General features: G+C 43.9%; 1 non-coding gene and 35 pseudogenes across 1 annotated transcript; 7 read left to right on the plus strand and 29 right to left on the minus strand.

The window, feature by feature from the left end:
• Window positions 1-143: 143 nt before the first annotated feature.
• Window positions 144-262, minus strand: LOC140287291 (5S ribosomal RNA; annotated as a pseudogene).
• Window positions 263-531: 269 nt separating this feature from the next.
• On the minus strand, window positions 532-650 carry LOC140287271 (5S ribosomal RNA; annotated as a pseudogene).
• A 269-nt stretch (window positions 651-919) lies between these two features.
• On the minus strand, window positions 920-1038 carry LOC140287345 (5S ribosomal RNA). Its single transcript, XR_011911536.1, has one exon. It is a non-coding gene; the product is annotated as a 5S ribosomal RNA (ribosomal RNA).
• A 269-nt stretch (window positions 1039-1307) lies between these two features.
• On the minus strand, window positions 1308-1426 carry LOC140287242 (5S ribosomal RNA; annotated as a pseudogene).
• A 269-nt stretch (window positions 1427-1695) lies between these two features.
• On the minus strand, window positions 1696-1814 carry LOC140287252 (5S ribosomal RNA; annotated as a pseudogene).
• Window positions 1815-2086: 272 nt separating this feature from the next.
• Window positions 2087-2205, minus strand: LOC140287202 (5S ribosomal RNA; annotated as a pseudogene).
• A 272-nt stretch (window positions 2206-2477) lies between these two features.
• Window positions 2478-2596, minus strand: LOC140287244 (5S ribosomal RNA; annotated as a pseudogene).
• A 269-nt stretch (window positions 2597-2865) lies between these two features.
• Window positions 2866-2984, minus strand: LOC140287181 (5S ribosomal RNA; annotated as a pseudogene).
• Window positions 2985-3256: 272 nt separating this feature from the next.
• Window positions 3257-3375, minus strand: LOC140287196 (5S ribosomal RNA; annotated as a pseudogene).
• A 269-nt stretch (window positions 3376-3644) lies between these two features.
• Window positions 3645-3763, minus strand: LOC140287179 (5S ribosomal RNA; annotated as a pseudogene).
• Window positions 3764-4032: 269 nt separating this feature from the next.
• Window positions 4033-4151, minus strand: LOC140287223 (5S ribosomal RNA; annotated as a pseudogene).
• A 269-nt stretch (window positions 4152-4420) lies between these two features.
• LOC140287257 (5S ribosomal RNA) lies at window positions 4421-4539 on the minus strand (annotated as a pseudogene).
• Window positions 4540-4808: 269 nt separating this feature from the next.
• Window positions 4809-4927, minus strand: LOC140287225 (5S ribosomal RNA; annotated as a pseudogene).
• Window positions 4928-5196: 269 nt separating this feature from the next.
• Window positions 5197-5315, minus strand: LOC140287260 (5S ribosomal RNA; annotated as a pseudogene).
• A 269-nt stretch (window positions 5316-5584) lies between these two features.
• On the minus strand, window positions 5585-5703 carry LOC140287341 (5S ribosomal RNA; annotated as a pseudogene).
• Window positions 5704-5972: 269 nt separating this feature from the next.
• LOC140287208 (5S ribosomal RNA) lies at window positions 5973-6091 on the minus strand (annotated as a pseudogene).
• Window positions 6092-6360: 269 nt separating this feature from the next.
• Window positions 6361-6479, minus strand: LOC140287224 (5S ribosomal RNA; annotated as a pseudogene).
• A 647-nt stretch (window positions 6480-7126) lies between these two features.
• On the minus strand, window positions 7127-7245 carry LOC140287342 (5S ribosomal RNA; annotated as a pseudogene).
• A 269-nt stretch (window positions 7246-7514) lies between these two features.
• LOC140287322 (5S ribosomal RNA) lies at window positions 7515-7633 on the minus strand (annotated as a pseudogene).
• A 269-nt stretch (window positions 7634-7902) lies between these two features.
• LOC140287184 (5S ribosomal RNA) lies at window positions 7903-8021 on the minus strand (annotated as a pseudogene).
• Window positions 8022-8293: 272 nt separating this feature from the next.
• LOC140287211 (5S ribosomal RNA) lies at window positions 8294-8412 on the minus strand (annotated as a pseudogene).
• A 269-nt stretch (window positions 8413-8681) lies between these two features.
• On the minus strand, window positions 8682-8800 carry LOC140287343 (5S ribosomal RNA; annotated as a pseudogene).
• A 269-nt stretch (window positions 8801-9069) lies between these two features.
• Window positions 9070-9188, minus strand: LOC140287205 (5S ribosomal RNA; annotated as a pseudogene).
• A 272-nt stretch (window positions 9189-9460) lies between these two features.
• On the minus strand, window positions 9461-9579 carry LOC140287212 (5S ribosomal RNA; annotated as a pseudogene).
• Window positions 9580-9848: 269 nt separating this feature from the next.
• Window positions 9849-9967, minus strand: LOC140287344 (5S ribosomal RNA; annotated as a pseudogene).
• Window positions 9968-10625: 658 nt separating this feature from the next.
• LOC140287206 (5S ribosomal RNA) lies at window positions 10626-10744 on the minus strand (annotated as a pseudogene).
• A 272-nt stretch (window positions 10745-11016) lies between these two features.
• On the minus strand, window positions 11017-11135 carry LOC140287315 (5S ribosomal RNA; annotated as a pseudogene).
• Window positions 11136-11407: 272 nt separating this feature from the next.
• Window positions 11408-11526, minus strand: LOC140287324 (5S ribosomal RNA; annotated as a pseudogene).
• Window positions 11527-11795: 269 nt separating this feature from the next.
• On the minus strand, window positions 11796-11914 carry LOC140287307 (5S ribosomal RNA; annotated as a pseudogene).
• An 8046-nt stretch (window positions 11915-19960) lies between these two features.
• LOC140287231 (5S ribosomal RNA) lies at window positions 19961-20079 on the plus strand (annotated as a pseudogene).
• A 272-nt stretch (window positions 20080-20351) lies between these two features.
• LOC140287201 (5S ribosomal RNA) lies at window positions 20352-20470 on the plus strand (annotated as a pseudogene).
• A 269-nt stretch (window positions 20471-20739) lies between these two features.
• On the plus strand, window positions 20740-20848 carry LOC140287294 (5S ribosomal RNA; annotated as a pseudogene).
• A 269-nt stretch (window positions 20849-21117) lies between these two features.
• Window positions 21118-21236, plus strand: LOC140287195 (5S ribosomal RNA; annotated as a pseudogene).
• A 272-nt stretch (window positions 21237-21508) lies between these two features.
• LOC140287253 (5S ribosomal RNA) lies at window positions 21509-21627 on the plus strand (annotated as a pseudogene).
• A 269-nt stretch (window positions 21628-21896) lies between these two features.
• LOC140287296 (5S ribosomal RNA) lies at window positions 21897-22015 on the plus strand (annotated as a pseudogene).
• A 269-nt stretch (window positions 22016-22284) lies between these two features.
• LOC140287318 (5S ribosomal RNA) lies at window positions 22285-22403 on the plus strand (annotated as a pseudogene).
• Window positions 22404-22711: the final 308 nt, after the last annotated feature.

Genomic DNA, 22711 nt, shown 5'->3' on the forward strand with positions numbered 1-22711 from the left:
TCTGCAGCTGAAACTGAGACTCTCAGATCACTTCGTGTCTGCCAACAAAGCAGCAGCAGCTGAAGATGACCAACTTCGTCATGTGTCACAGGGTGATCAGACGTTGCAACAAAAGACATGCAGGTGGTCGAGAGAAGACAAAAAGCTTACAGCTCCTGGTATTCCCAAGCGGTCTCCCATTTAAGTACTAACCAGGCCCAACCCTCCTTGGCTTCCGAGATCAGACGAGGTCGGGCATGTTCAGGGTGGTGTGGCCGTAAGCAACAATGTCTCTGACAAATGTGCATTATATAGGTACTGGAATCATACGGTTCCTCTATGCAACCAGATAATTGCCGAGAAAGGCTGATGTGTAGCGGGCAAATCATCTTCTCTGATGTGATCATTCTCTGCAACTTAAACTGAGACTCTCAGATCACTTCGTGTCAGCCAACAAAGCAGCAGCAGCTGAAGATGACCAACTTCCTCATGTGTCACAGGGTGATCAGACGTTGCAACAAAAGACATGCAGGTGGTAGAGAGAAGAGAAGAAGCTTACAGCACCTGGTATTCCCAAGCAGTCTCCCATACAAGTACTAAGGAGGTTCAACCCTGCTTGGCTTCCGAGATCAGACGAGGTCGGGCATGTTCAGGGTGGTGTGGCCGTAAGCAACAATGTGTCTGACAAATGTGCATTATATAAGTACAGGAATCATACGGTTCCTCTATGTAACCAGATAATTGCTGAGAAAGGCTGATCTGTAGTGGGCACATCTTCTTCCCTGAAGTGATTATTCTCTTTAGCTGAAACTGAGACTCTCAGATCACTTCGTGTCTTCCAACAAAGCAGCAGCAGCTGAAGATGGCCAACTTCCTCATGTGTCACAGGGTGATCAGACGTTGCAACAAAAGACATGCAGGTGGTAGAGAGAAGAGAAAAAGCTTACAGCACCTGGTATTCCCAAGCGGTCTCCCATTCAAGTACTAACCAGGCCCAACCCTGCTTGGCTTCCGAGATCAGACGAGGTTGGGCTTATTCAGGGTGGTGTGGCCGTAAGCAACAATATCGGTGACAAATGTGCATTATATAGGTACTGGAATCATACACTTCCTCTGTATAACCAGATAATTGCCGAAAAAGGCTGACTTGTAGTGGATTCATCTTCCTCCTTGATGTGATTATTCTCTGGAGCTGAAACTGAGACTCTCAGATCACCTCGTGTCTATCAACAAAGCAGCAGCAGCTGAAGATGACCAACTTCTTCACGTGTCACAGGGTGATCAGACGTTGCAACAAAAGACATGCAGGTGGTAGAGAGAAGAGAAAAAGCTTACAGCACCTGGTATTCCCAAGCTGACTCCTATCCAAGTACTAACCAGGTACAACCCTGCTTGGCGTCCGAGATCAGACGAGGTCGGGCTTATTCAGGGTGGTGTGGCCGTAAGCAACAATGTCTCTGACAAATGTGCATTATATAGGTACTGGAATCATACGGTTCCTCTATGCAACCAGATAATTGCCGAGAAAGGCTGATGTGTAGCGGACAAATCATCTTCTCTGATGTGATCATTCTCTGCAACTGAAACTGAGACTCTCAGATCACCTCGTGTCTATCAACAAAGCAGCAGCAGCTGAAGATGACCAACTTCTTCACGTGTCACAGGGTGATCAGACGTTGCAACAAAAGACATGCAGGTGGTAGAGAGAAGAGAAAAAGCTTACAGCACCTGGTATTCCAAAGCTGTCTCCTATCCAAGTACTAACCAGGTACAACCCTGCTTGGCGTCCGAGATCAGACGAGGTCGGGCTTATTCAGGGTGGTGTGGCCGTAAGCAACAATGTCTCTGACAAATGTGCATTATATAGGTACTGGAATCATACGGTTCCTCTATGCAACCAGATAATTGCCGAGAAAGGCTGATGTGTAGCGGGCAAATCATCTTCTTCCCTGACGTGATAATTTTCTCCAGCTGAACATGAGACTCTCAGATCACTTCGTGTCTGCCAACAAAGCAGCAGAAGCTGAAGATGACCAACTTCCTCATGTGTCACAGGGTGATCAGACGTTGCAACAAAAGACATGCAGGTGGTAGAGAGAAGAGAAAAAGCTTAAGGTACCTGGTATTCCCAAGCGGTCTCCCATTCAAGTACTAACCAGGCCCAACCGTGCTTGGCTTCCGAGATCAGACGAGGTCGGACTTATTCAGGGTGGTGTGGCCGTAAGCAACAATATCGGTGACAAATGTGCATTATATAGGTACTGGAATCATACACTTCCTCTGTATAACCAGATAATTGCCGAAAAAGGCTGACTTGTAGTGGGTTCATCTTCCTCCTTGATGTGATTATTCTCTGGAGCTGAAACTGAGACTCTCAGATCACTTCATGTCTGCCAACAAAGCAGCAGCAGCAGCTGAAGATGACCAACTTCCTCATGTGTCACAGGGTGATCAGACGTTGCAACAAAAGACATGCAGGTGGTAGAGAGAAGAGAAAAAGCTTACAGCACCTGGTATTCCCAAGCTGACTCCTATCCAAGTACTAACCAGGTACAACCCTGCTTGGCGTCCGAGATCAGACGAGGTCGGGCTTATTCAGGGTGGTGTGGCCGTAAGCAACAATGTCTCTGACAAATGTGCATTATATAGGTACTGGAATCATACGGTTCCTCTATGCAACCAGATAATTGCCGAGAAAGGCTGATGTGTAGCGGACAAATCATCTTCTCTGATGTGATCATTCTCTGCAACTGAAACTGAGACTCTCAGATCACCTCGTGTCTATCAACAAAGCAGCAGCAGCTGAAGATGACCAACTTCTTCACGTGTCACAGGGTGATCAGACGTTGCAACAAAAGACATGCAGGTGGTAGAGAGAAGAGAAAAAGCTTACAGCACCTGGTATTCCCAAGCTGTCTCCTATCCAAGTACTAACCAGGTACAACCCTGCTTGGCTTCCGAGATCAGACGAGGTCGGGCTTATTCAGGGTGGTGTGGCCGTAAGCAACAATGTCTCTGACAAATGTGCATTATATAGGTACTGGAATCATACGGTTCCTCTATGCAACCAGATAATTGCTGAGAAAGGCTGATGTGTAGCGGGCAAATCATCTTCTTCCCTGACGTGATAATTTTCTCCAGCTGAACATGAGACTCTCAGATCACTTCGTGTCTGCCAACAAAGCAGCAGAAGCTGAAGATGACCAACTTCCTCATGTGTCACAGGGTGATCAGACGTTGCAACAAAAGACATGCAGGTGGTAGAGAGAAGAGAAAAAGCTTAAGGTACCTGGTATTCCAAAGCGGTCTCCCATTCAAGTACTAACCAGGCCCAACCGTGCTTGGCTTCCGAGATCAGACGAGGTCGGGCTTATTCAGGGTGGTGTGGCCGTAAGCAAAAATATCGGTGACAATTGTGCATTATATAGGTACTGGAATCATACACTTCCTCTGTGTAACCAGATAATTGCCGAAAAAGGCTGACTTGTAGTGGGTTCATCTTCCTCCTTGATGTGATTATTCTCTTCAGCTGAAACTGAGACTCTCAGATCACTTCGTGTCTGCCAACAAAGCAGCAGAAAATGAAGATGACCAACTTCCTCATGTGTCACAGGGTGATCAGACGTTGCAACAAAAGACAAGCAGGTGGTAGAGAGAAGAGAAAAAGCTTAAGGCACCTGGTATTCCCAAGCAGTCTCCCATTCAAGTACTAACCAGGCCCAACCCTGCTTGGCTTCCGAGATCAGACGAGGTTGGGCTTATTCAGGGTGGTGTGGCCATAAGCAACAATTTTGGTGACAAATGTGCATTATATAGGTACTGGAATCATACACTTCCTCTGTATAACCAGATAATTGCCGAAAAAGGCTGACTTGTAGTGGGTTCATCTTCCTCCTTGATGTGATTATTCTCTGCAGCTGAAACTGAGACTCTCAGATCACCTCGTGTCTATCAACAAAGCAGCAGCAGCTGAAGATGACTAACTTCTTCACGTGTCACAGGGTGATCAGACGTTGCAACAAAAGACATGCAGGTGGTAGAGAGAAGAGAGAAAGCTTACAGCACCTGGTATTCCCAAGCTGTCTCCCATCCAAGTACTAACCAGGTACAACCCTGCTTGGCGTCCGAGATCAGACGAGGTCGGGCTTATTCAGGGTGGTGTGGCCGTAAGCAACATTGTCTCTGACAAATGTGCATTATATAGGTACTGGAATCATACGGTTCCTCTATGCAACCAGATAATTGCCGAGAAAGGCTGATGTGTAGCGGGCAAATCATCTTCTCTGATGTGATCATTATCTGCAACTGAAACTGAGACTCTCAGATCACTTCGTGTCAGCCAACAAAGCAGCAGCAGCTGAAGATGACCAACTTCCTCATGTGTCACAGGGTGATCAGGAGTTGCAACAAAAGACATGCAGGTGGTAGAGAGAAGAGAAGAAGCTTACAGCACCTGGTATTCCCAAGCAGTCTCCCACCCAAGTACTAAGGAGGTTCAGCCCTGCTTGGCTTCCGAGATCAGACGAGGTCGGGCATGTTCAGGGTGGTGTGGCCGTAAGCAACAATGTGTCTGACAAATGTGCATTATATAAGTACAGGAATCATACGGTTCCTCTATGTAACCAGATAATTGCTGAGAAAGGCTGATCTGTAGTGGGCACATCTTCTTCCCTGAAGTGATTATTCTCTTTTGCTGAAACTGAGACTCTCAGATCACTTCGTGTCTTCCAACAAAGCAGCAGCAGCTGAAGATGGCCAACTTCCTCATGTGTCACAGGGTGATCAGACGTTGCAACAAAAGACATGCAGGTTGTAGAGAGAAGAGAAAACGCTTACAGCACCTGGTATTCCCAAGCAGTCTCCCATTAAAGTACTAACCAGGCCCAACCCTCCTTGGCTTCCGAGATCAGACGAGGTCGGGCTTATTCAGGGTGGTGTGGCCATAAGGAACAATTTCTGTGACAAATGTGCATTATATAGGTACTGGAATCATACACTTCCTCTATGTAACCAGATAATTGCAGAGAAAGGCTGACGTGTTATGGGCACATCTTCTTCCCTGATGTGATTATTCTCTGCAGCTGAAACTGAGACTCTCAGATCACTTCGTGTCTGCCAACAAAGCAGCAGCAGCTGAAGATGACCAACTTCCTCATGTGTCACAGGGTGATCAGACGTTGCAACAAAAGACATGCAGGTTGTAGAGAGAAGAGAAAACGCTTACAGAACCTGGTATTCCCAAGCAGTCTCCCATTAAAGTACTAACCAGGCCCAACCCTCCTTGGCTTCCGAGATCAGACGAGGTCGGGCTTATTCAGGGTGGTGTGGCCGTAAGGAACAATTTCTGTGACAAATGTGCATTATATAGGTACTGGAATCATACGGTTCCTCTATGTAACCAGATAATTGCTGAGAAAGGCTGATCTGTAGTGGGCACATCTTCTTCCCTGACGTGATAATTTTCTCCAGCTGAACATGAGACTCTCAGATCACTTCGTGTCTGCCAACAAAGCAGCAGAAGCTGAAGATGACCATCTTCCTCATGTGTCACAGGGTGATCAGACGTTGCAACAAAAGACATGCAGGTGGTAGAGAGAAGAGAAAAAGCTTAAGGTACCTGGTATTCCCAAGCGGTCTCCCATTCAAGTACTAACCAGGCCCAACCGTGCTTGGCTTCCGAGATCAGACGAGGTCGGGCTTATTCAGGGTGGTGTGGCCGTAAGCAAAAATATCGGTGACAATTGTGCATTATATAGGTACTGGAATCATACACTTCCTCTGTGTAACCAGATAATTGCCGAAAAAGGCTGACTTGTAGTGGGTTCATCTTCCTCCTTGATGTGATTATTCTCTTCAGCTGAAACTGAGACTCTCAGATCACTTCGTGTCTGCCAACAAAGCAGCAGAAAATGAAGATGACCAACTTCCTCATGTGTCACAGGGTGATCAGACGTTGCAACAAAAGACATGCAGGTGGTAGAGAGAAGAGAAAAAGCTTAAGGTACCTGGTATTCCCAAGCAGTCTCCCATTCAAGTACTAACCAGGCCCAACCCTGCTTGGCTTCCGAGATCAGACGAGGTTGGGCTTATTCAGGGTGGTGTGGCCATAAGCAAAAATTTTGGTGACAAATGTGCATTATATAGGTACTGGAATCATACACTTCCTCTGTATAACCAGATAATTGCCGAAAAAGGCTGACTTGTAGTGGGTTCATCTTCCTCCTTGATGTGATTATTCTCTGCAGCTGAAACTGAGACTCTCAGATCACCTCGTGTCTATCAACAAAGCAGCAGCAGCTGAAGATGACTAACTTCTTCACGTGTCACAGGGTGATCAGACGTTGCAACAAAAGACATGCAGGTGGTAGAGAGAAGAGAAAAAGCTTACAGCACCTGGTATTCCCAAGCTGTCTCCCATCCAAGTACTAACCAGGTACAACCCTGCTTGGCGTCCGAGATCAGACGAGGTCGGGCTTATTCAGGGTGGTGTGGCCGTAAGCAACAATGTCTCTGACAAATGTGCATTATATAGGTACTGGAATCATACGGTTCCTCTATGCAACCAGATAATTGCCGAGAAAGGCTGATGTGTAGCGGGCAAATCATCTTCTCTGATGTGATCATTCTCTGCAACTTAAACTGAGACTCTCAGATCACTTCGTGTCAGCCAACAAAGCAGCAGCAGCTGAAGATGACCAACTTCCTCATGTGTCACAGGGTGATCAGACGTTGCAACAAAAGACATGCAGGTGGTAGAGAGAAGAGAAAAAGCTTACAGCACCTGGTATTCCCAAGCAGTCTCCCATCCAAGTACTAAGGAGGCTCAACCCTGCTTGGCTTACGAGATCAGGCATGTTCAGGGTGGTGTGGCCGTAAGCAACAATGTGTCTGACAAATGTGCATTATATAAGTACAGGAATCATACGGTTCCTCTATGTAACCAGATAATTGCTGAGAAAGGCTGATCTGTAGTGGGCACATCTTCTTCCCTGACGTGATAATTTTCTCCAGCTGAACATGAGACTCTCAGATCACTTCGTGTCTGCCAACAAAGCAGCAGAAGCTGAAGATGACCAACTTCCTCATGTGTCACAGGGTGATCAGACGTTGCAACAAAAGACATGCAGGTGGTAGAGAGAAGAGAAAAAGCTTAAGGTACCTGGTATTCCCAAGCGGTCTCCCATTCAAGTACTAACCAGGCCCAACCGTGCTTGGCTTCCGAGATCAGACGAGGTCGGGCTTATTCAGGGTGGTGTGGCCGTAAGCAAAAATATCGGTGACAATTGTGCATTATATAGGTACTGGAATCATACACTTCCTCTGTGTAACCAGATAATTGCCGAAAAAGGCTGACTTGTAGTGGGTTCATCTTCCTCCTTGATGTGATTATTCTCTTCAGCTGAAACTGAGACTCTCAGATCACTTCGTGTCTGCCAACAAAGCAGCAGAAAATGAAGATGACCAACTTCCTCATGTGTCACAGGGTGCTCAGACGTTGCAACAAAAGACATGAAGGTGGTAGAGAGAAGAGAAAAAGCTTAAAGCACCTGGTATTCCCATGCAGTCTACCATCCAAGTACTAACCAGGCCCAAACCTGCTTGGCTTCCGAGATCAGACGAGGTCGGGTATATTCAGGGTGGTGTGGCCGTAAGCAACAATAACTGTGACAAATGTGCATTATATAGGTACTGGAATCATACAGTTCCTCTATGTAACCAGATTATTGCCGAGAAAAGCTGATAAGTAGTGGGCACATCTTCTTCCCTGACGTGATTATTCTCTCGAGCTGAAACTGAGACTCTCAGATCACTTCGTGTCTGCCAACAAAGCAGCAGCAGCTGAAGATGACCACCTTCCTCATGTGTCACAGGGTGATCAGACGTTGCAACAAAAGACATGCAGGTGGTAGAGAGAGGAGAAAAAGCTTACAGCACCTGGTATTCCCAAGAGGACTCCCATCCAAGTACTAACAAGGCCCAATCCTGCTTGGCTTCCAAGATCAGACGAGGTCGGGCTTATTCAGGGTGGTGTGGCCGTAAGCGACATTAACTGTGACAAATGTGCATTATATAGGTACTGGAATCATATACTTCTTCTATGTAACCAGATAATTGCAGAGAAAGGCTGACTTGTAGTGGGCACATCTTCTTCCCTGATGTGATTATTCTCTGCAGCTGAAACTGAGACTCTCAGATCACTTTGTGTCTGCCAACAAAGAAGCAGCAGCTGCTGAAGATGACCAACTTCCTCATGTGTCACAGGATGATCAGACGTTGCAACAAAAGACATGCAGGTGGTAGAGAGGAGAGAAGAAGCGTACAGCACCTGGTATTCCCAAGCAGTCTCCCATCCAAGTACTAAGCAGGCTCAACCCTGTTTGGCTTCCGAGATCAGACGAGGTCGGGCATGTTCAGGGTGGTGTGGCCGCAAGCGACAATGTCTCTGACAAATGTGCATTATATAGGTACTGGAATCATACGGTTCCTCTATGCAACCAGATAATTGCCGAGAAAGGCTGATGTGTAGCGGGCATATCATCTTCTCTGATGTGATCATTCTCTTCAGCTGAAACTGAGACTCTCAGATCACTTTGTGTCTGCCAACAAAGCAGCAGAAGCTGAAGATGACCAACTTCCTCATGTGTCTCAGGGTGATCAGACGTTGCAACAAAAGACATGTAGATGGTAGAGAGAAGAGAAAAAGCTTAAGGCACCTGGTATTCCCAAGCGGTCTCGCATTCAAGTACTAACCAGGCCCAACCCTGCTTGGCTTCCGAGATCAGACGAGGTCGGGCTTATTCAGGGTGGTGTGGCCGTAAGCAACAATATCGGTGACAAATGTGCATTATATAGGTACTGGAATCATACACTTCCTCTGTGTAACCAGATAATTGCCGAAAAAGGCTGACTTGTAGTGGGTTCATCTTCCTCCTTGATGTGATTATTCTCTCCAGCTGAAAATGAGACTCTCAGATCACCTCGTGTCTATCAACAAAGCAGCAGCAGCTGAAGATGACCAACTTCTTCACGTGTCACAGGGTGATCAGACATTGCAACAAAAGACATGCAGGTGGTAGAGAGAAGAGAAAAAGCTTAAAGCACCTGGTATTCCCAAGCAGTCTCCCATCCAAGTACTAACCAGGCCCAAACCTGCTTGGCTTCCAAGATCAGACGAGGTCGGGCTTATTCAGGGTGGTGTGGCCGTAAGCAACAATATCTGTGACAAATGTGCATTATATAAGTACTGGAATCATACACTTCCTCTATGTAACCAGATAATTGCCGAGAAAGGCTGACTTGTAGTGGGCACATCTTCTTCCCCGATGTGATTATTTTCTGCAGCTGAAACTGAGACTCTCAGATCACTTTGTGTCTGCCAACAAAGAAGCAGCAGCTGCTGAAGATGACCAACTTCCTCATGTGTCACAGGATGATCAGACGTTGCAACAAAAGACATGCAGGTGGTAGAGAGGAGAGAAGAAGCGTACAGCACCTGGTATTCCCAAGCAGTCTCCCATCCAAGTACTAAGCAGGCTCAACCCTGTTTGGCTTCCGAGATCAGACGAGGTCGGGCATGTTCAGGGTGGTGTGGCCGCAAGCGACAATGTCTCTGACAAATGTGCATTATATAGGTACTGGAATCATACGGTTCCTCTATGCAACCAGATAATTGCCGAGAAAGGCTGATGTGTAGCGGGCATATCATCTTCTCTGATGTGATCATTCTCTTCAGCTGAAACTGAGACTCTCAGATCACTTCGTGTCTGCCAACAAAGCAGCAGAAGCTGAAGATGACCAACTTCCTCATGTGTCTCAGGGTGATCAGACGTTGCAACAAAAGACATGTAGGTGGTAGAGAGAAGAGAAAAAGCTTAAGGCACCTGGTATTCCCAAGCGGTCTCGCATTCAAGTACTAACCAGGCCCAACCCTGCTTGGCTTCCGAGATCAGACGAGGTCGGGCTTATTCAGGGTGGTGTGGCCGTAAGCAACAATATCGGTGACAAATGTGCATTATATAGGTACTGGAATCATACACTTCCTCTGTGTAACCAGATAATTGCCGAAAAAGGCTGACTTGTAGTGGGTTCATCTTCCTCCTTGATGTGATTATTCTCTCCAGCTGAAAATGAGACTCTCAGATCACCTCGTGTCTATCAACAAAGCAGCAGCAGCTGAAGATGACCAACTTCTTCACGTGTCACAGGGTGATCAGACATTGCAACAAAAGACATGCAGGTGGTAGAGAGAAGAGAAAAAGCTTACAGCACCTGGTTATTCACAAGCTGTCTCCCATCCAAGTAGTAAGCAGTTACAACCCTGCTTGGCGTCCGAGATCAGACGAGGTGGGGCTTATTCAGGGTGGTGTGGCCGTAAGCAACAATGTCTCTGACAAATGTGCATTATATAGGTACTGGAATCATACGGTTCCTCTATGCAACCAGATAATTGCCGAGAAAGGCTGACTTGTAGTGGGCACATCTTCTTCCCTGACGTGATAATTCTCTCCAGCTGAAAATGAGACTCTCAGATCACTTCGTGTCTGCCAACAAAGCAGCAGCAGCTGAAGATGACCAACTTCCTCATGTGTCACAAGGTGATCAGACGTTGCAACAAAAGACATGCAGGTGGTAGAGAGAAGAGAAAAAGCTTAAAGCACCTGGTATTCCCAAGCAGTCTCCCATCCAAGTACTAACCAGGCCCAAACCTGCTTGGCTTCCAAGATCAGACGAGGTCGGGCTTATTCAGGGTGGTGTGGCCGTAAGCAACAATATCTGTGACAAATGTGCATTATATAAGTACTGGAATCATACACTTCCTCTATGTAACCAGATAATTGCCGAGAAAGGCTGACTTGTAGTGGGCACATCTTCTTCCCCGATGTGATTATTTTCTGCAGCTGAAACTGAGACTCTCAGATCACTTCGTGTCTGCCAACAAAGAAGCAGCAGCTGCTGAAGATGACCAACTTCCTCATGTGTCACAGGATGATCAGACGTTGCAACAAAAGACATGCAGGTGGTAGAGAGAAGAGAAGAAGCTTACAGCACCTGGTATTCCCAAGAGGTCTCCCATCGAAGTACTAACCAGGCCCAAACCTGCTCTGCTTCCGAGATCAGACGAGGTCGGGCTTATTCAGGGTGGTGTGGCCGTAAGCAACAATATCTCTGACAAATGTCCATTATATAGGTACTGGAATCATACGGTTCCTCTATGCAACCAGTTAATTGCAGAGAAAGGCTGATGTGTAGCGGGCACATCTTCTTCCCCCATGTGATTATTTTCTGCAGCTGAAACTGAGACTCTCAGATCACTTCGTGTCTGCCAACAAAGAAGCAGCAGCTGCTGAAGATGACCAACTTCCTCATGTGTCACAGGATGATCAGACGTTGCAACAAAAGACATGGAGGTGGTAGACAGAAGAGAAGAAGCTTACAGCACCTGGTATTCCCAAGAGGTCTCCCATCGAAGTACTAACCAGGCCCAACCCTGCTTGGGTTCCGAGATCACACGAGGTTGGGCATATTCAGGGTGGTGTGGCCGTAAGTAACAATGTCTGTGACAAATGTGCATTATATAGGTACTGGAATCATACGGTTCCTCTATGCAACCAGATAATTGCCAAGAAAGGCTAACTTGTAGTGGGCACATCTTCTTCCCTGATGTGATTATTCTCTACAGCTGAAACTGAGACTCTCAGATCACTTCGTGTCTGCCAAAAAAGCAGCAGCAGCTGAAGATGACGAACTTCTTCACGTGTCACAGGGTGATCAGACGTTGCAACAAAAGACATGCAGGTGGTAGAGAGAAGAGAAAAAGCTTACATCACCTGGTATTCCCAAGCGGTCTCTCATCAAAGTACTAACCACGCCCAAACCTCCTTGGCTTCTGAGATCAGACGAGGTCAGACATATTCAGGGTGGTTTGGCCGTAAGCAACAATCTCTGTGACAAATGTGCATTATATAGGCAATGGAATCATATGGTTCCTCTATGTAACCAGATAATTGCCGAGAAAGGCTGATATGTAGTGGGCACATCTTGTTCCCTGACGTGATAATTTTCTCCAGCTGAAAATGAGACTCTCAGATCACTTCGTGTCTGCCAATAAAGCAGCAGCAGCTGAAGATGACCAACTTCCTCATGTGTCACAGGGTGATCAGACGTTGCAACAAAAGACATGCAGGTTGTAGAGAGAAAAGAAAAAACCTACAGCACCTGGTATTCCCAAGCAGTCTCCCATCCAAATACTAACAAGGCCCAACCCTGCTTGGCTTCCGAGATCAGACTTATTCAGGGTGGTGTGGCCGTAAGCAACAATAACTGTGACAAATGTGCATTATATAGGTACGATAGGTGCGACGTTTTAACTGCGGCGTTAAGTTTACGTTAAGTGTCTGTCTGTCTGTCTGTCTGTTCGCAGATGATTGCTCGTCTGTTACTGTGTGATTATTGTTACAATGTTAATAAAGTTTGATAATTTTACTTGAACCAAGAACAGCCTTCACATTTTTATTTAATTTCCCTTTGCAAAACAGGACGACAGTGAGTGTGAGTGACATCCATTTAATGCAATTGTCAAAAGTGAAGCCAGAATTACTTGGAGAATTATTTTACATTTATTAACAAAACCCAACACTCTTTGTCTCAACCAAAGATTTTTTAAAAATACTTTCTTTGCTCAATTTGGAATTTGTTTCATTCACTTGTGTTGCACAAATAGTGATACAGATAGATAGCTAGTCTCTCAAATAATTGAGTGTACCAAAAAAAGAGGGGAAAAATGATGGGAGACTTATTTACATTTACAGTTATACACATTTTGTGTGCTGCCCCCTACAGTAGGCTTTAGTAAAGTCCAAAGCACTGTGGTATGTTGGGGTGTTGCCACAATACAGGTTCGAATCCCACAAGAAACATGAAAATTAAACAGATGATAAACCTTGCAATAAGTGCAGAGGTGTGTGTAAACAATGTTGAGAAGATAAGAGAATAGAGAAAAGTGGATATAGTGTACGTTTTTTCTCCTTTTCTCCCCCCCCCCTTCCTCTTTTTTTCCTTTTCCCCCCTTTCGGGCAGTCCCTTTTGCCCCTTTTTTGGCCGAAAGGTCAGCACTCTGGACTTTGAATCCAGTGATCCGAGTTCAAATCTCGGTGGAACCTACAGGTGTGCTGTCATGTTTGTGTTCTGGAAAGAAAATGAGTGGATGAGGTTAGTCAGTTGTCAAGTCACACCAGAGTGTGTGATTGACCAATTCCAAAGAGAGGGCTTAAATTGTTTAATGTTGAAAAAGTGAAACATTCAGCTGAGAGGGTCTGTGCTATTTGCCTTCTCACCTCCGGGTGTCTCTAATTGAATCTATTTGATTTCTTCTTCCATATTAATTTGCAATGCATATATTTTTCCATGCTCTCCGTTTGGAATTTGGACACAGAAGCCAAAGGAGAAGGAAACAGGAAAAACAATCCCATGGTAACAATCAGCGACAAGGAGAACTACTCAAAAGCCTACATAATTAACCCGGTGCCCAACCATGGGCCAACCAATCATCCAATCAAGGAGCGGCAATTTCTGCCGGCCGGGATCTGAGCGCCAACTCCATGCGGTGCGCACAAGTTGGTACTGATTTAGGAAAAAGAGGATTGTACAATTTTACTCCTTGGTATGGATACTCTTTCAAAAAAGTCCAAAAAATAAAATATGTGGTTGACAAAACTGTGTGACTCAGTCCTTCAACACAAAAGGCAGGCAAAGGAAAATCAGCTGTCCTCTCTATCTAATCATAGGAGGATGGCCTGACTACGATCAGGGACCTGAGCAGCAAAGAATAGATAGACATGATAAATAGTTATATATATATATATATACATATATATATGTACATACTAGTCTCCAATACTACTATGATAAAAAGAGATCCAATGTACAGGTCTAAGTTGTACAGGAATGTGTTGTAGAAATTTGTTCTATATTTTTGTTGTAAATCCACAACAGGTTTCATCATCTGCTAATCCTGAAGGAGACACTAGTTGTAAAGGAATTTATTAATACATAAAAATGCTTATATTATAAGACTGAAACATTCTTGAACAGCAGATCACTGTAAAGACATACATATAATATTGTGATTATGTCAGTGGGTCAACAATTTTGTAAAGGCAACTTTACATAAAAAAATTTAAAATCTTGTAAAAATATAACAATGTAAACATAAAAACAGCAACCTCAAAACAAAACATAGCATGTTACCTGGATGGAAAACCATGCGTCTCTACAGCCTGAAGGAAGAAATCTTGGGCTGTTGATGCCTTGTTGTTATTGGTAGCATGTCGGTACATGATCTTTGTGAGCATTTGGAAAACATAAAAACCACAGAAACACATTAAACATTAACTACAATAATATAAGAATAATAAATGAATGAAATATTGTTCCATGTGTAATGTTAGACTTAAAGCTATACTTACCTTTCTGGCATGTAGCACGGCACTTATTAAAAATTTAAACTACTTGAACTGTCTCCTCATCTATGTGCTAACAACCAGAACCCACTGATGTGGACTCAGAAATAAAGTTTCCAATGTTTTCCAAACACAAATGAATACATTTCAGAAATGTACTGAGGCCAGATAGAAAAAGTGCACGTGCAGCCGCTTTAAACTGTCAAACAGGCAATGTAACGGCAGTTATATTTATGTTTCGCCACTAGATGCAGCTATGATTTTATGGCCATAGAGAATGTCCGTATAACACGTTTGTTTTAAGTGTTTTGATGTATATATTTAATATTTAGCAATGTTTAAAGGATATAGTTAATAACATTTGGTGTTAGGTAAAAGTTAAAAGTTAAAACTTGATAAGTTTAGTTTAAGGTGACGGTGATGTCACTTCCGGTTTAAAAAAGCGGTCCGGTAAACTGGTATCATTGATATGGATCCAATAAAGAAAGCAATCAACGAAGACCATAAGCGGTTTTAAGTTTACCGGTTTGTCCACTTGCAGGCCAAAGTGGTATGTAAGTTTGTGTTTGTAAATAATATATTTTCTTTTAGTTGAGGCATGTGTAATGTAATATTTGTACATCATTTGTGTTTTATCAGTTCTACGGTGTACTTGTGGTGAAAGCCGACGATGAAGACCACAGTAAAAATCAGTGAAAAGAACACAAGTCTCGTATCTGTGAACAAGCCAGCATATGTTTTTTTCCAAAGACCACGTCCAGCATTTGATTGAAATTGACCTCTCTGCCCCCTGTATTTCCACACTGCTGGTGTATCAGTGAGAACACTGAAACGCAGAATGCGACAGTGGGGCCTCTCAAAAAGGGAAGGCTACAGTAAAATGACAGATGATGAACTTGACAGCTTGGTCTCTGCCATCAAGCAAGACTCCCAGAATTTGGGTTGGTGCTTTTTACAGAAAGTTTTTATTTGAATTATATCATGCACTTGTCCATAGCATTATAAAAAGATTTGTGCCATAAAAGTAACATTTGAAATTGCCGGCCATATAGGCTCCACAACTAAGTCTAGCTGAGGGCCGGCTACTTTAATGACTGCTATTTTTATAGCCTAAAGGCTATCAATATTATTTTTTAAATTTTCTGTGCCTTAGTGGAGAGTCCTGGACATTATCATAGCAACGGTCATCATAGCATGTATACCTGAGAAAAAGTTAAATGCCTAAATTGTTTGTTTACATGATTATCAATCAATATATCTTAAATAAAAGTGGTTTTCACTTCTTTTCCTACAGGTCACAGAATGGTAAAAGGTCGTCTTAGGGCTTTAGGCCACAGAGTTCAGTGGACAGAGTGTGGGATTCGATGCACCGGGTTGATAGGGTAGGAATACTACAGAGAATGACAAGCCTCGGATGTGTTGTGAGAAGGACCTACAATGTCGCAGCTCCTCTGTCACTCGTACATATAGATACCAACCACAAGTTGATCAGGTAAGCTGACAGCAAAGGACATCACATGGACATTATATATTTATATATTGATTTAAAAAATGGTCTATGGCATACATTCTGCAGAGTTCTGGAATCTGGTGTAATGGACCACGATGTAGCTGCGTTAAACAATTGATACATTTTTATTGAACAGATATGGTGTGGTAATGTTTGGAATAGATGTCTCTTCAAGAAAGGTCAGTGTCCCCATGGAGATTATAGTGTGTGATATAATATTCAACTTAATTTATTTAAAGCTATACTTTTCTTTTGTAAGCTTAAAATGCTCCTAATAAGCTTATGGCGCACTAAAATGGAAAAGCAAGCCACCAGGTGTTGAAATTACACGCGAACTACAACGCAGGCCGTTGTAGATCACAAGTTGTTTATATTCGGACACGGCAAGCACAAGAATAGCCTTGATGGACGTGGTAACTGGACCGCTGATAACTTGACAACATTCTCCGCTCCGACATCCGGGGGAGATGGAACGCACCATCACTTTCTCACCTCACACGTCAGGGAGGAAGGGAGCGTCACAGGTCAGGCAGGGGGAAGAGGGTGAGACTTTGGAGGGAGGGGGAGTTTTTCATGTTTAAATTTTTAATAAGTGCCGTGCTACATGCCAGAAAGGTAAGTATAGCTTTAAGTCTAACATTACACATGGAACAATATTTCATTCATTTATTATTCTTATATTATTGTAGTTAATGTTTAATGTGTTTCTGTGGTTTTTATGTTTTCCAAATGCTCACAAAGATCATGTACCGACATGCTACCAATAACAACAAGTCATCAACAGCCCAAGATTTCTTCCTTCAGGCTGTAGAGACGCATGGTTTTCCATCCAGGTAACATGCTATGTTTTGTTTTGAGGTTGCTGTTTTTATGTTTACATTGTTATATTTTTACAAGATTTTAAATTTTTTTATGTAAAGTTGCCTTTACAAAATTGTTGACCCACTGACATAATCACAATATTATATGTATGTCTTTACAGTGATCTGCTGTTCAAGGATGTTTCAGTCTTATAATATAAGCATTTTTATGTATTAATAAATTCCTTTACAACTAGTGTCTCCTTCAGGATTAGCAGATGATGAAACCTGTTGTGGATTTACAACAAAAATATAGAACAAATTTCTACAACACATTCCTGTACAACTTAGACCTGTACATTGGATCTCTTTTTATCATAGTAGTATTGGAGACTAGTATGTACATATATATATGTATATATATATATAACTATTTATCATGTCTATCTATTCTTTGCTGCTCAGGTCCCTGATCGTAGTCAGGCCATCCTCCTATGATTAGATAGAGAGGACAGCTGATTTTCCTTTGCCTGCCTTTTGTGTTGAAGGACTGAGTCACACAGTTTTGTCAACCACATATTTTATTTTTTGGACTTTTTTGAAAGAGTATCCATACCAAGGAGTAAAATTGTACAATCCTCTTTTTCCTAAATCAGTACCAACTTGTGCGCACCGCATGGAGTTGGCGCTCAGATCCCGGCCGGCAGAAATTGCCGCTCCTTGATTGGATGATTGGTTGGCCCATGGTTGGGCACCGGGTTAATTATGTAGGCTTTTGAGTAGTTCTCCTTGTCGCTGATTGTTACCATGGGATTGTTTTTCCTGTTTCCTTCTCCTTTGGCTTCTGTGTCCAAATTCCAAACGGAGAGCATGGAAAAATATATGCATTGCAAATTAATATGGAAGAAGAAATCAAATAGATTCAATTAGTGACACCCGGAGGTGAGAAGGCAAATAGCACAGACCCTCTCAGCTGAATGTTTCACTTTTTCAACATTAAACAATTTAAGCCCTCTCTTTGGAATTGGTCAATCACACACTCTGGTGTGACTTGACAACTGACTAACCTCATCCACTCATTTTCTTTCCAGAACACAAACATGACAGCACACCTGTAGGTTCCACCGAGATTTGAACTCGGATCACTGGATTCAAAGTCCAGAGTGCTAACCTTTCGGCCAAAAAAGGGGCAAAAGGGACTGCCCGAAAGGGGGGAAAAGGAAAAAAAGAGGAAGGAGGGGGGGGGAGAGAGAAAAAGAAAAGGAGAAAAAACGTACACTTTATCCACTTTTCTCTATTCTCTTATCTTCTCAACATTGTTTACACACACCTCTGCACTTATTGCAAGGTTTATCATCTGTTTAATTTTCATGTTTCTTGTGGGATTCGAACCTGTATTGTGGCAACACCCCAACATACCACAGTGCTTTGGACTTTACTAAAGCCTACTGTAGGGGGGAGCACACAACATGTGTATAACTGTAAATGTAAATAAGCCTCCCATCATTTTTCCCCTCTTTTTTTGGTACACTCAATTATTTGAGAGACTAGCTATCTATCTGTATCACTATTTGTGCAACACAAGTGAATGAAACAAATTCCAAATTGAGCAAAGAAAGTATTTTTAAAAAATCTTTGGTTGAGACAAAGAGTGTTGGGTTTTGTTAATAAATGTAAAATAATTCTCCAAGTAATTCTGGCTTCACTTTTGACAATTGCATTAAATGGATGTCACTCACACTCACTGTCGTCCTGTTTTGCAAAGGGAAATTAAATAAAAATGTGAAGGCTGTTCTTGGTTCAAGTAAAATTATCAAACTTTATTAACATTGTAACAATAATCACACAGTAACAGACGAGCAATCATCTGCGAACAGACAGACAGACAGACAGACACTTAACGTAAACTTAACGCCGCAGTTAAAACGTCGCATGAAATGGAAGCTGTCCAAGCGCACTGCAGACCTCCATGGGTGGAAGAGTTTGACCACTGAAGACACACCTGTGAAAAACAAAGTCAGCCGCTGCCCAATTGCCAGTACCACTCCTCCCACAAGTGGAGTGGTAACAGTGTGTGTGTGTGTGGCACACAGTTTTTCAAACGTATATTTGATAAAGAATTTTATCATTTTTACCCACCTGACTGGCTGCAGCAGTCCCGGTCAACATAGATGACCTCAGGTTCAGCTTGGCCCGCATTCTTGTATCGAGTGACGATGCCATGGCACAACTCTTCCAACCCTGCACCTTCACCCGTTGTCAGAACAGAGTTCAGAACCTGGCCAAACTCGTTGCCGATGTTTATCATCCATGCAGCACTGTCCCCAATAGCGCCAGCCAGCTTCTTGGTGATCTGTAAAAGAAACACTACTTTCAAACTGTTTGTTGTAATTATACACGTGTGCATGTGTCAAACCGACATTCAAGCACTTGCACCTGTAATCATATTCCTGCACATTTTTCATTTTCCCTCTTTTTTCCCCTCCTCTTTTTTTTGGGGGGGGGGGGGGGCAATAAATATAGCTTTCCCAGTGATAACTACTAATACAACCGATTCTCCGCAACAACCAAAAGATTCATCGCACACAAGGCCTTGAAATTGATTTTGGTCAAGAAAGAGGTTTCAGAATATGAAGATCAAATTCAGAGTCTGACAGTGACTTTTAGAAGAGGATGACATTAATCATCAGCTATCTCCTAAACGGGAATGAACCAGAGCTAGACAGCAGCAGGCCCCAGGACCAAGTAGTCAGCAGCCGAGCTGAGATTGAGATCTTACTTATGTTTTGTAAATGTTCAAAGTTCTAAAAAAGTTCAAATGAATAATACATGATAGTTATACCAAAAAACCTTGCTTCATTTGCACTTTTCTTGAATGTTTTCCATCCTTTTTATTTTTACTACTACTAGTACTTGGATGGTAGACTGCCTGGGAATACCAGGTGCTTTAAGCTTTTTCTCTTCTCTCTACCACCTTTTGTTGCAACGTCTGATCACCCTGTGACACATGAGGAAGGTGGTCATCTTCAGCTGCTGCTTTGTTGGCAGACACGAAGTGATCTGAGAGTCTCAGTTTCAGCTGCAGAGAATGATCACATCAGAGAAGATGATATGCCCGTTACACATCAGCCTTTCTCTGCAATTATCTAGTTGCATAGAGGAACCGTATGATTCCAGTACCTATATGATGCACATTTGTCAGTGACATTGTTGCTTACGGCCACACCACGTTGAACATGCCCGACCTCGTCTGATCTCGGAAGCCAAGCACGGTTGGGCCTGGTTAGTACTTGGATGGAAGACCTCTTGGGAATACCAGGTGCTGTAAGCTTTTTCTCTTCTTTCGACCACCTGCATGTCTTTTGTTGCAACGTCTGATCACCCTGTGACACATGAGGAAGTTGGTCATCTTCAGCAGCTGCTGCTGCTTTGTTGGCAGACACGAAGTGATCTGAGAGTCTCAGTTTCAGCTGCAGAGAATGATCACATGAGGGAAGAAGATTTGCCCACTACAAGTCAGCCTTTCTCGGCAATTATCTGGTTACATAGAGGAACCGTATGATTCCATTACCTATATAATGCACATTTGTCAAAGACATTGTCGCTTACGGCCACACCACCCTGAATATGCCCGACCTCGTCTGATCTCGGAAGCCAAGCAGTGTTGGGCCTGGTTAGTACTTTGTTGGTATACAGCTTGGGAATACCAGGTGCTGTAAGCTTTTTCTCTCCTCTCAACCACCTGCATGTCTTTTGTTGCAACGTCTGATCACCCTGTGACACATGAGGAAGTTGGTCATCTTCAGCTGCTGCTGCTTTGTTGGCAGACACGAAGTGATCTGAGAGTCTCATTTTCAGCTAGAGAGAATTATCACGTCAGGGAACAAGATGTGCCCACTACATATCAGCCTTTCTCGGCAATTATCTGGTTACATAGAGGAACCATATGATTCCATTGCCTATATAATGCACATTTGTCACAGAGACTGTTGCTTACGGCCAAACCACCCTGAATATGTCTGATCTCGGAAGCCAAGGAGGGTTGGGCCTGGTTAGTACTTGGATGGGAGACTGCTTGGGAATACCAGGTGCTGTAAGCTTCTTCTCTTCTCTCTACCACCTCCATGTCTTTTGTTGCAACGTCTGATCATCCTGTGACACATGAGGAAGTTGGTCATCTTCAGCTGCTGCTGCTTTGTTGGCAGACATGAAGTGATCTGAGAGTCTCAGTTTCAGTTGCAGAGAATGATCACATCAGAGAAGATGATTTACCCGCTACACATCAGCCTTTCTCGGCAATTATCTGGTTGCATAGAGGAACCGTATGATTCCAGGACCTATATAATGCACATTTGTCAGAGACATTGCTGCTTACGGCCACACCACCCGGAACATGCCCGACCTCGTCTGATCTCGGAAGCCAAGCAGGGTTGGGCCTGGTTAGTACTTGGATGGGAGACCACTTGGTAATACCAGGTGCTGTAAGCTTCTTCTCTACTCTCTACCACCTTCATGTCTTTTGTGGCAACGTCTGATCCTCCTGTGACACATGAGGAAGTTGGTCATCTTCAGCTGCTGCTGCTTCTTTGTTGGCAGACACGAAGTGATCTGAGAGTCTCAATTTCAGCTGCAGAGAATAATCACATCAGGGAAGAACATGTGCCCACTACAAGTCAGCCTTTCTAGGCAATTATCTGGTTACATAGAGGAAGTGTATGATTCCATTGCCTATATAATGCACATTTGTCACGGAGATTGTTACTTACGGCCAAACCACCCTGAATATGTCTGACCTTGTCTGATCTCGGAAGCCAAGGAGGGCTGGGCCTGGTTAGTACTTTGATGGGACACCGCTTGGGAATACCAGGTGCTGTAAGCTTTTTCTCTTCTCTCTACCACCTGCATGTCTTTGGTTGCAATGTCTGATCGCCCTGTGACACATGAGGAAGTTGGTCATCTTCAGCTGCTGCTGCTTTGTTAGCAGACACGAAGTGATCTGAGAGTCTCAGTTTCAGCTGCAGAGAATAATCACATCAAGGAAGAAGATGTGCCCACAACAAGTTAGCCTTTCCCTGCAATTATCTGGTTACATAGAGGAACTGTATTATTCCAGTACCTATATAATGCACATTTTTCACAGACATTGTTACTTACGGCCACACCACCGTAAATATGCCCGACCTCGACTAATCTCGGAACCCAAGCAGGGTTGGGCCTGGTTAGTACTTGAATGGGAGACCCCTTGGGAATGCCAGGTGCTGTAAGCTTTTTCTCTTCTCTCTACCACCTGCATGTATTTTGTTGCAAGGTCTGATCGCCCTGTGACACATGAGGAAGTTGGTCATCTTCAGCTGCTGCTGCTTTGTTGGCAGACACGAAGTGATCTGAGAGTCTCATTTTCAGCTGGAGAGAATAATCACGTCAGGGAAGAAGATGTGCCCACTATTTATCAGCCTTTCTCTGCAATTATCTGGTTATATAGAGGAACCGTATGATTCCAGTACCTATACAATTTACATTTGTCACAGACATTGTTGCTTACGGCCACACCACCCTGAATATGCCTAACCTCGTCTGATCTCGGAAGCCAAGCAGGGTTGTGCCTGGTTAGTACTTGGATGGGAGACCGCTTGGGAATACCAGGTGCTGTAAGCTTTTTCTCTTCTCTCTACCACCTCCATGTCTTTTGTTGCAACGTCTGATCACCCTGTGACACGCGAAGAAGTTGGTCATCTTCAGCTGCTGCTGCTTTGTTGGCAGACACAAAGTGATCTCAGAGTTTCAGTTTCAGCTGCAGAGAATAATCACATCAGGGAAGAAGATGTGCCCACTACAAGTCAGCCTTTCTCGGCAATTATCTGGTTACATAGAGGAAGTGTATGATTCCAGTACCTATATAATACACATTTGTAACAGATATCGTTGCTTACCGCCACACCACCCTGAATAAGCTCAACCTCGTC

This window comes from Leuresthes tenuis, unplaced genomic scaffold, assembly GCF_036924035.1.
Source record: "Leuresthes tenuis unplaced genomic scaffold, fLeuTen1.0.hap1 SCAF_122, whole genome shotgun sequence".
Classification (NCBI taxonomy): Eukaryota; Metazoa; Chordata; class Actinopteri; order Atheriniformes; family Atherinopsidae; genus Leuresthes; species Leuresthes tenuis.